This window comes from Loxodonta africana, chromosome 7 (genome assembly GCF_030014295.1).
Source record: "Loxodonta africana isolate mLoxAfr1 chromosome 7, mLoxAfr1.hap2, whole genome shotgun sequence".
NCBI classification, from domain to species: domain Eukaryota; kingdom Metazoa; phylum Chordata; class Mammalia; order Proboscidea; family Elephantidae; genus Loxodonta; species Loxodonta africana.
In genome coordinates, this window is record NC_087348.1 from 32,123,173 (window position 1) to 32,132,900 (window position 9,728).

Genomic DNA, 9,728 nt, shown 5'->3' on the forward strand with positions numbered 1-9,728 from the left:
CTCTACTTCTGCAGAGAAATGAGCGGGACAGAATGCTAACTTTTATGTCGTGTTCACTATGTGCTTCTCGTTCCTGTTGTTGGTTGGCATCTAGCAGATTCCGACTCATGGTGACCCCACGTGTCAGAGCAGAACTATTTCACAGGGCTATCAAGACCGTGACCTTTCTGAAGCCAGTCACCCAGCCTGTCTCCCTTGGGTGGGTTTGAGCTGCCATCACTTCTGCTGGGATCCAAGTGCTTAACCTTTTGTGCCACCCGGGGCCTCTCAGTATGTGCTGAGAACTAAGTAAAATGTTTTGAAATAATTATCTCTTATTCTGCATTGGAGCTTTAGGGGATGCATGTGAATATTTTCATACCTGATGAGATACCTGAGGCTCAGTGAAGTGAAGTTACTCACAGGCCACACAGAATATTGACTGGATAAAGGCATGGGCTAAACTTAGGGTTTATTCTTTCTTTTTTTAACTTAGTTTGCCCTTGTTGATATTGTTGTTTTATTGCACCAAACACTAGCTGTTTGCTTTTGCTCAAATATTCATATTTTGTGTAGTGCAAATTAACTAGCATAATGCACATGTACAGGTTTAAGCACAAAGCTTGGCACTTAATGATTTCAAAATAGATGTTACCTGTAGTTACTATATTTTATTATTAGCTTATTTTGAATGATGTTTTTTTTTCTCTTTTTTTTAATCTTAGGATCAGTGTCACATTCTACCTGGTTGAAGAGTCTTAAAGTTGAAAAAGAAATAGCAAAGAAATTATAATTTTCTGTATGCAAAATAAGTGCTCCTGGTGGCACAGTGGTTAAGCGTCCACTGCTAAGTGAAAGGTTGGCAGTTCAAAGCCACCAGCTGCTCTGTGGAAGATAGATGTGGCAGTCTGCTTCCCTAAAGATTTACAACCTCGGAAACCCTATGAGGTAGTTCCACTGTCCTTTAGGGTCCCTAGGAGTCGGGATCGACTCAACTGCAATGGATTTAGTTTCTGGTTTTGGTTTATGCAGACACTGGGCCACCTGATATTCAGCTATATCTTTCACAAAACAAAACATGCTCTTCCACACACATAACTCTTCCAAGGGTTTTTTTAAAGGTGCATCAAATATGTATGTGATAAGCTGATCGGATTTTGTTGCACCAACTGTTCCATATCTCTTGTCTCCTACTATGAAACCAAAAAGAATGCCAAGTTTTATAACAAGGAAAGTTTACCCTGGAAATTCTCAGAGCAACATTCAATTTGATCAAAGTATTTCCTGTCAGGTTGCTATACATAATGCTATTCAGTGCACTGTTCACTCTGAAATATATTTTATAAACATATCCTTACTTTAACAAAAGCAAGAATATCAGCAACAAGAATACCAATTATGGATTATCTACTGTGCATTAGTGCACTTAGCTTTGAGGAGGGAGAGGGTTTGTACATATCCTTATTATTAATTCCCTCCTCTATTGAAATACAATTGATGAACAAGGCAGGGTTGTTCCTGTTTTGTTTTTTTTTTCCCCTGCACCTTATCTGATTTAACAATTATCCCCAAAAAGAGTTATTTTAATTTTCTACCAAATAATCTTGATTTTAAATATTTTTTAATACATATATTTTATAGATCTACTCACATAATAAAAAAAAAAAAATGCCTTTTAGTCATTTCCGACTCATAGTGACCCTAAAGGACAGAGTAGAACTGCCCCATGGGGTTTCCAAAGAGTGCCTGGTGAATTCGAATTGCTGGCCTTTTTTAAGCAGCCTTAGCTCTTAACCACTAGACAGCACGGTTTCCACTCACTTCTTGGAAACCTATGGGGCACCTCTACTCTGTCCTATACGGTCTCTATGAGTCAGAATTGACTCTACAGCAATTTTTATTTGGAGGTGTGTTGCATTAAGTACAAAAATTACTTCTTAGTATGAGATCTCTGTGGCCACCAGGACATAGAGACTAACTGTTGGCACCAGGGAATCTTTTCATCCTACGGTTTATCGCCCTGGGCAATGCAAAAATCAAGAAGGGGAAAATTCTCACTTTTATTGACTAAGTAATATTGTAGCTGTTTCTCGGAAATGTAGACTTTTAAATTTCAGGAGCACTTAAGTACTATTCTAACTGGTATAGACTAAAAATTAAACCAAAACCATTGCCGTTGAGTCTATTTCAACCCACAGACCAATTAGGACAGAGTAGAAATGTCCCACAGGGTTCCCAAGGCTGTGACCTTTATGGAAGGAGAGTGCCACATCTTTCTCCTGCAGAGTGGTTGGTGGGTTCAAACTGTTGACCTTTCAGTTAACAGCTGAGAACTTAACCACTATGTCACTTATATGATATAGAGTGCCTCCTAAAACATCCATCAGTTCTGCCGGTTCTAAAGCAGAAAGCATTTCCCTTCATACTAAGGCAACATATACTCCTTGGAATGAGGGTTCATTATTCTATATTGTTCTGGAGCTTGGATTCTCAAACTTACAATATTTAGATAATGCCTTTACATTTTCTGCCATATTTTTATACTCATAGTACTATCATTTTCTTATCTCTTCTTTAATTTCCTTAATTTGAACTACTTTTATATGAACAATATGTTTTAATAGGCAATATTTCATTACTATTTAAATAAAATTCCTACATGCTATTGTGTAAGATGTAAAGATGTGTGTAGGCTTAAACATTTATATATACATACACACATATCTGTGTGTGCATACATATACATATGTATATATATATTTAATTTCAAGAAATCATTGCTGTGTTATCTAATACCATATTCACTTCTTCAGATTGTGAATGAAATCAGTCTATGGTTTTTCTGTCCCATATCATTGCATCTCCAAGGTTTTGTTCACAATGGAAGAAATTAGGGCACATAATTACTTCCATTCTTGTACACCAAACTAATAATATAAGAACATGCCAAAGGTAGGGTATAATAAGACTAAGATTTCAAAATGCTCAAGAAAATTTTTCAACATTGACATCTGCATGGAGACAATATGAAATTCTCAAGTTATCTTTAATCTCGTTGGTAGAAGATGAGGTTTAATATCTTTCAATTTTTTTGTTCCAGATGCTACAGGACACTATCACACATCACTACAGCTGATATTTTTTAGCAGTAACTCTGCCTGGATTAAGACTACTAAGTACTCACTTCTACAAAAATAGCAAATTATCATACGTCAAAAACAATATGCTAAATCTTCTTCATTCTTTTAGATACTCAGAGCTGATCATTATTTTTTACATCTTTATTTTGAACTTCTGTAAAAATGCTGAGTCTCATTTATCAGTTGGAATGTTTGACTTATTTATGGCATTACATGGCTGTCACTGCCACTTAGCAATCAGAGGGCAAGGATTGTAGTCACTTGGAAAAGAGGACAGAAAAGAAATCATTTCAGTTCTGAGTGAGATTGGATAGAGCTTTCAAGATACTTAGTTCTCACAACTAGCCCTAGTAATAGGTAAAACATTTGGTTTAACTTACCTGTGCAGAGAGATCTGCTGAGATCCAAGCCTAAGATTACTCCATGAAGCATGCTAGAGAGTTTTACAAAGGTCTGAAGTCCCTGCAGACCTTCTCACTAGAATATGTTTGTTTCTAGGTGCCAAAATCTGAACATGAGAACTAGGGTTCCTAGAAAAAAGTCTGATTCCCTTGGGGAAGAAAGACAAATAGAATGCTCCTTAGGCAAGTCTCCACTCAGAATTTCACCCAAAGAGTAAAAATGTGGAGATAGCCTAGGGACTTGCTTAGATGATCACACCAAATAACAAACACAGGCAATGATCCCCTCTTATTTTTTCTTTTAATGTGCCTTTATGTGATCTGGGTAGTGCCCTGACAATTGGATTAAGAAAATCGTAGATGGAAAGCACAGGATTCTGGCCCAGTGGAAATTTTTAATGTGAATACTTAAGATAAAGCTTAACACAAAGTCTCCTTTGTAGAATGAAGAATAAGCCCTGGTGTGTTTACTGTAAAAAACAGATGATATACACCGAATTGAAAATGTGAAGTTTGTGAAGAGACTGAATATCATCTTTTTATTATAATTATCAAATTACAGATTACACCTTGTATCATTTCTAGCTTTTTTATTCAACTGATTTGAAATCAGAGTGGAAATGTATTTTTTTCACATCAGCCTGCAATATCCTTTCAAATAATGTATAAGTCTTGCAATTAAATATCAGTAACAATGTTTTCTTATTCTCTCTGTGACGTTCTCTAGCCTATAACCTTTGTACGAGGAAGAGATATGTCCAAATATTTTACCTTTTTATTACAAGCTTCTAAAATAATATAAAGGGTAGAGTACATGTCCACAAGATATTTGGTAATCAACTCACTGACTGACGGGATGAATGAATGAATGCAACATCCATCCTAAAATCTGAAATCAAAGATCGGAATTTTATTTCCAGTGCTGCAATCAATGTTTAATATTATTTTAACTTTGACAAAGAAACCGTGACAAATTTCATCTCATTCTCTAAAATGTCCATCCCCTTAGCTCAGGACACAACTATTCTTTCTTAATTTGCATCTTCCTAACATCTAATTCAAGTCTCCATCCAGCCAATTCTGACTAATGGTGGCCCCTATGTGTGAGAGTAGAAATGCCCTCCATGTTGTTTTCTATGGTTGTCATCTTTCAGAAGATCTTCAGAGGGCCATCTGGATGTATTCAAACCACCAACCTTTGACCATTATGCACCCAGTGTCTCGTTAACCAGAGGTAACTTTAATCCACAATTTTTCATTGACATGCTTTGTGTTATTAGTTAATTATATTTTTAGTCATTCATTGTCAAAATACATTATAATTTTGAAGATATCTTTAATTACTTTTGTAATACTGTGTCTCATTCTGCAATTTTTTTTTTCACTCAGATGAATGTTTGTAGAATTATCCAAGTTTTGATTCATTTAGCTATACGTTATTCACTGATATTGCTGGATGTATACAATTCATCAGAAAAAGGAAAATGTGCTGTTTAATCCACTACAGATTCATATTTTAATAATTAATACTAATTCTCAAATTTTCTAATATCTGAAACTTCACTACACTAAATAATTGCTTTATTATTTTTTATTTCCCAAAATATAAGCAAGAGATAAATAATATAATATAAAAATGTAATGTAGTATAATATAATGTAAAATAAAGTATAAAAGGAACAGATTGTACTTTTTATAATATAAAAAATACAGATTGTATACATATATATGTGCACATGTATATATATCAGAATCATAGTATGTATGTGTATACATATGTATGTATATATGTATATATACATACACACCTGCACATACATACATATATCAGCATGAACAAAGAAGCAAATTGACGGCATGGTTTTTCTGTACTTGTTAACATAGCAGAGGTTACAGGTTGACTATTATCTTTATTTCAAAATATTCAAGAAGAAAGGAAAGACACTAATAAAGTAAAACTGAAATTTTCAATTTTTCATATCTTCTTTATATTGAGACACAGGCTATGACTCTTGATTTTTTTAATTTAATTTTTCAGTGTTAAAGATATACTTTATTGATAAACCAGTTTCTCCCAAACACTTTTTTTATTGTTTCTTTTACATCTTTGTTCCTCAAACTGTAGATAATGGGATTCACCATGGGAATCACAATGGTGTAGAATATAGACACTATCATGTCATGATCCAAGGCATAGCTGGAACTTGGTCTCATATACTTGAAGAGGATTGTTCCATGGTAAACTGACACTCAAGTTAGGTGAGAGCCACAGGTGGAAAACACTTTTTGCCTTCCTTCAGCAGAATGCATCTTCAGAATGGCCAACAAAATTAAACCATAGGAGATCAGGACAATCAGGACACTGAATATTTCCATAGAACCCACAGCGTAGAAGAGTACAAGCTGGTTAAGGTGAGTGTCAGAACAGGAGATAGCGAGGAGTGGAGGGATATCACAAAAGATCTGTCTAATTTCATTGGATGCACAAAAGGAGAGGCTAAAAGTTGCTACTCTGTGTAACGTAGCATGTGAAATACCAGAAACATATGAAGCAATGATGAGTGGCACATAGACTCTGGGTGACATGTTAACTGAATAGAGAAGTGGGTTGTAGATGGCTACATAGTGATCATAAGCCATGGCTGCCAAGAGAAAGCATTCTGTGGTCGCAAAAGTAATATCCAGAAACATATGTGTTGCACATCCAAGGAAAGAAATGGCTTTATTCTTTGACACAAAATCTACTAACATATTTGGGGTAGCAGATGATGAATAGCAGGCATCCAAGAATGATAACACACTCAGAAAATAGTACATGGGGTTGTGGAGCCGGCAATCCCCAATCACCAATATCACCAGTCCTAAATTTCCTATCAGAGTAAAGAGGTAGATTGCTAGAAATAGAAAAAATAAGATGACCTGCAGTTCAAGATTCTTTGTGAAGCTCTTCAGTACAAATGTGGTGACTTCTGTATCATTTTTCATGTTGACACTTCATGGAACAAACTTGAAAATATACACGAAATCACAATTTTTATTTCTATGACAGGGATGCAAAATATCGTGACTAAAAGGAATGTTAACTATGTCCCCATATTGATTTTTCAGAAATACATGATTTCCCAGCAGCAACTCATAAGACAATGACTAGACAGTGAATGAATAGTCAGTAGCACTCTCTGAAGAACTAAATGGAAGAAAAAGACATTTACTCATTGGTTAATAACATGTCATTACCAAAATAATTGAGTTAATTGGTTTATTTAATAAAACCAGTCATCTATTTAAAGAAATTTCTTTCTCACATCCAAAGACTTGAGATAATATATTAATGGGCAGAGCGTTAGAATTTAACACCAGAGATCTAGTTCTTTCAGCAATTATGTAAAATTATTTGCTATAATCTTCTAACCTGCAGAACAAGGCTATTAATTTTATCTTTCAAGATTCAGATGAACATTAAAATAGATAATTAAATTAATGAAATTTAATCTTTAAAATAATTTAAAACATAGAATATGTTGATTGGAGTTGGTCTTATAAAGTAGCACCCGCCTGTATTATAACATCTAATAAGCTACTCTCTGAGTATTCTCCAGATCCATTACCAACTTTTGGATTTTTGTGAATGGAATTCATCAAATCGTTTTTCGAGGAAAGATTCACCATGACTGAATTCAAAAATTACATGATATCTTATGTTTCCTTCAAAGGGCTTTCTTAAATTCATGGTTTTTTTTTTTTTATTATTATTATTGTATTGCCCTTTTTTGGCTATATATTAGGCCACTGGTGTTTTTGACAATCTATATGTTTTATTACTCCCTCAAATATTTCTGGTGAAAATGTAAGAAATTATTGAAGGTGTTAAAAAAAAAAAATCATGACTTTCATACTTTCAAAGTATTTTCCTCCAAGGTATTTCTGTTCAAGATTTTATACTTGTTTATGTTTTGTTGCTTGTGGACTCAGTGAAATAAGAATTAAGTAACTTTTATCTTAGTATTAAAGTAGTAAGTAAAAAAAAATTAAATTTCCTTTGAATGTAGATATAGGATTTAAGATTATCAATAAAGAGATGGATTGTAGAAAGAATAACTATTTTCTGGATGGCCTCATGGATAAGCAACTCAGAAGTTAAAGAGTTACCAACTCTGTCATCAAATATTTAAATTATTAGCTCACAGTGTACCACCTGTCTGAAGGATATGTATTATAATACTATTTTAATAAAATATTTTTAACATATTCTCCGCACACTTTATCTTAAGCTACTCTAATTTACTGATGAGGAAATTTGAGTCAGCGTTATGGGTACTTAATCTGCTACAAATATAATCTGTAAAATTAATGATCCAAGTCAAGCTCCAGTTTTAGTGTATTGATATGGATCTCTCAGTAAAAGAAATATTTAGATTAGAACAATTAAAGGAGAATAAATCCAAATACCTATAATATTCTTTATAATATAAATAATATTCTATATAATATATAGAATATTCTATATAATATATAAAATATTCTAAAAAAAAAACCTTTCTATTCTAGGAAAGGTAAAATCAGAATTACCTAAAAGAAATGTAAATATTTATCAAAAATATTTCCATAGGAATTTTGTAAAGAATAAAGTTAGAGGAAAAACATACTGAAATGATTTGTCAGAGAAGACAATATATTTTAGATTGAATTCTCTTTATTGGACATAATAATTTAAGACGAAACAGATTAGAAGTCCTGTACCATCTACTTGAATTAACCTTATACTTTTCAGTGACTACAGACCTATAAAATGCTTTTAAATATACCATTTAATTAAAAAAAAAAATCTGTTTTACTGACTTAACTGGGAAATTCCTAAATATATTTCCTATTTTGAAAAATGTCATTGGTAGGGGAGAGGTGAATGTGGATATTAACTGAAGGGATATTGAGACAAAGGCGATTATGTAAATAAGATAAATACAGAGTCAATGGAAATAAAATAGAACCTTTGATGAATGATGAATGAAATCAATTCATTACATTATTAAAAATATTATTAAGAGTCTAAAGAAAAAGATGATTTTGTAATACAAACTTTGACATCAGTTCAACAATGTGCTTAAATTTACAATGGTATGAGGTAAATAACATGGGGTATGGAATCTGGAAATGTGTGCTCATCATTCAGTTCTGTGATTAGAAGTTGTATGTGATGTTAGATTTTCTCTCTAAAGTTTAGTTCTCTTTAAATTGGCAAAAAAGTTTAATGAAGAAGCCATTCAGGCACAATTTAGACGTGTGTGCACATAAAACACAAACAGACACATTCATGCAGACATAGAACCAGGCACAGTAATTAAATATGCAGAGCAATTTCTTTCAAATATATCAATTTTTGATCATTAGTGAAAGAGATAAATATAATTGAATTTTTTAATCAGATGTATTTCTTCTTGAAAATCAAATTTGAGTAACAATATTTTAGTCAAAGCATTGAAAAAATGTGTGTCCCCAGAGACAAGCACATTTAATGTACCTGTTTTGTGATTATCAATGTGCAGTCAAACATTATTTTGTCAGGATCAAACTAATTGAATCATGATTAAAAAGGGCTATAAAAGTGGATTCAGTCATTTTCTTCTGCTTTTCATTTCACAGAAATAGTAAAACTTTTATTAGTAATATTTCATTAATACGAAATAAGTTTATTCTTTAGAGGGTAAAGGAATTTTGTGAGTTGTGTGATCCACTGATAACAATAAAATCACATAGACATTACAGCATTGCCATTCGTTCAATTACAGTGTGGTTAATTTGGCTTTCTATAAAGAAAATGTTAAAAAAAAAAAAGTGAACACGAGTTAAATATCTCTCAACACCAGCTTTTCTGCTCTGTGTGAAAAAAAAAGTTATACTGAGTATGACTAAGTCAATATTAGCACTTCTGGAAAGGCATCAAAGTCGTAAAGAGAAAGTGTTATGATTAGTAAACAATTTAATAAGATAAATCTTAAGAAATTAATGTAAAGTCAAGTCCATAAGAATCATTTTAAGAGAAAGAAGATAACTCTAGAAATATTGGGCCCAACACTGAAACACTAATAATACAAAGGAGAGAAATAATAACATCTATCATTTGTTGGTATCATTTGTTGAGCTTTTGCTGTATGAATGGACTTTTCTGCACATTACTTTATAATACCTTTACAGCAATCTTCAAAACAAT

The 9,728-nt window shown here is 32.8% G+C and overlaps 1 pseudogene; it reads right to left on the minus strand.

Moving 5' to 3' along the window:
- Window positions 1–5,386: 5,386 nt before the first annotated feature.
- On the minus strand, window positions 5,387–6,645 carry LOC100667744 (olfactory receptor 5T2-like; annotated as a pseudogene).
- Window positions 6,646–9,728: the final 3,083 nt, after the last annotated feature.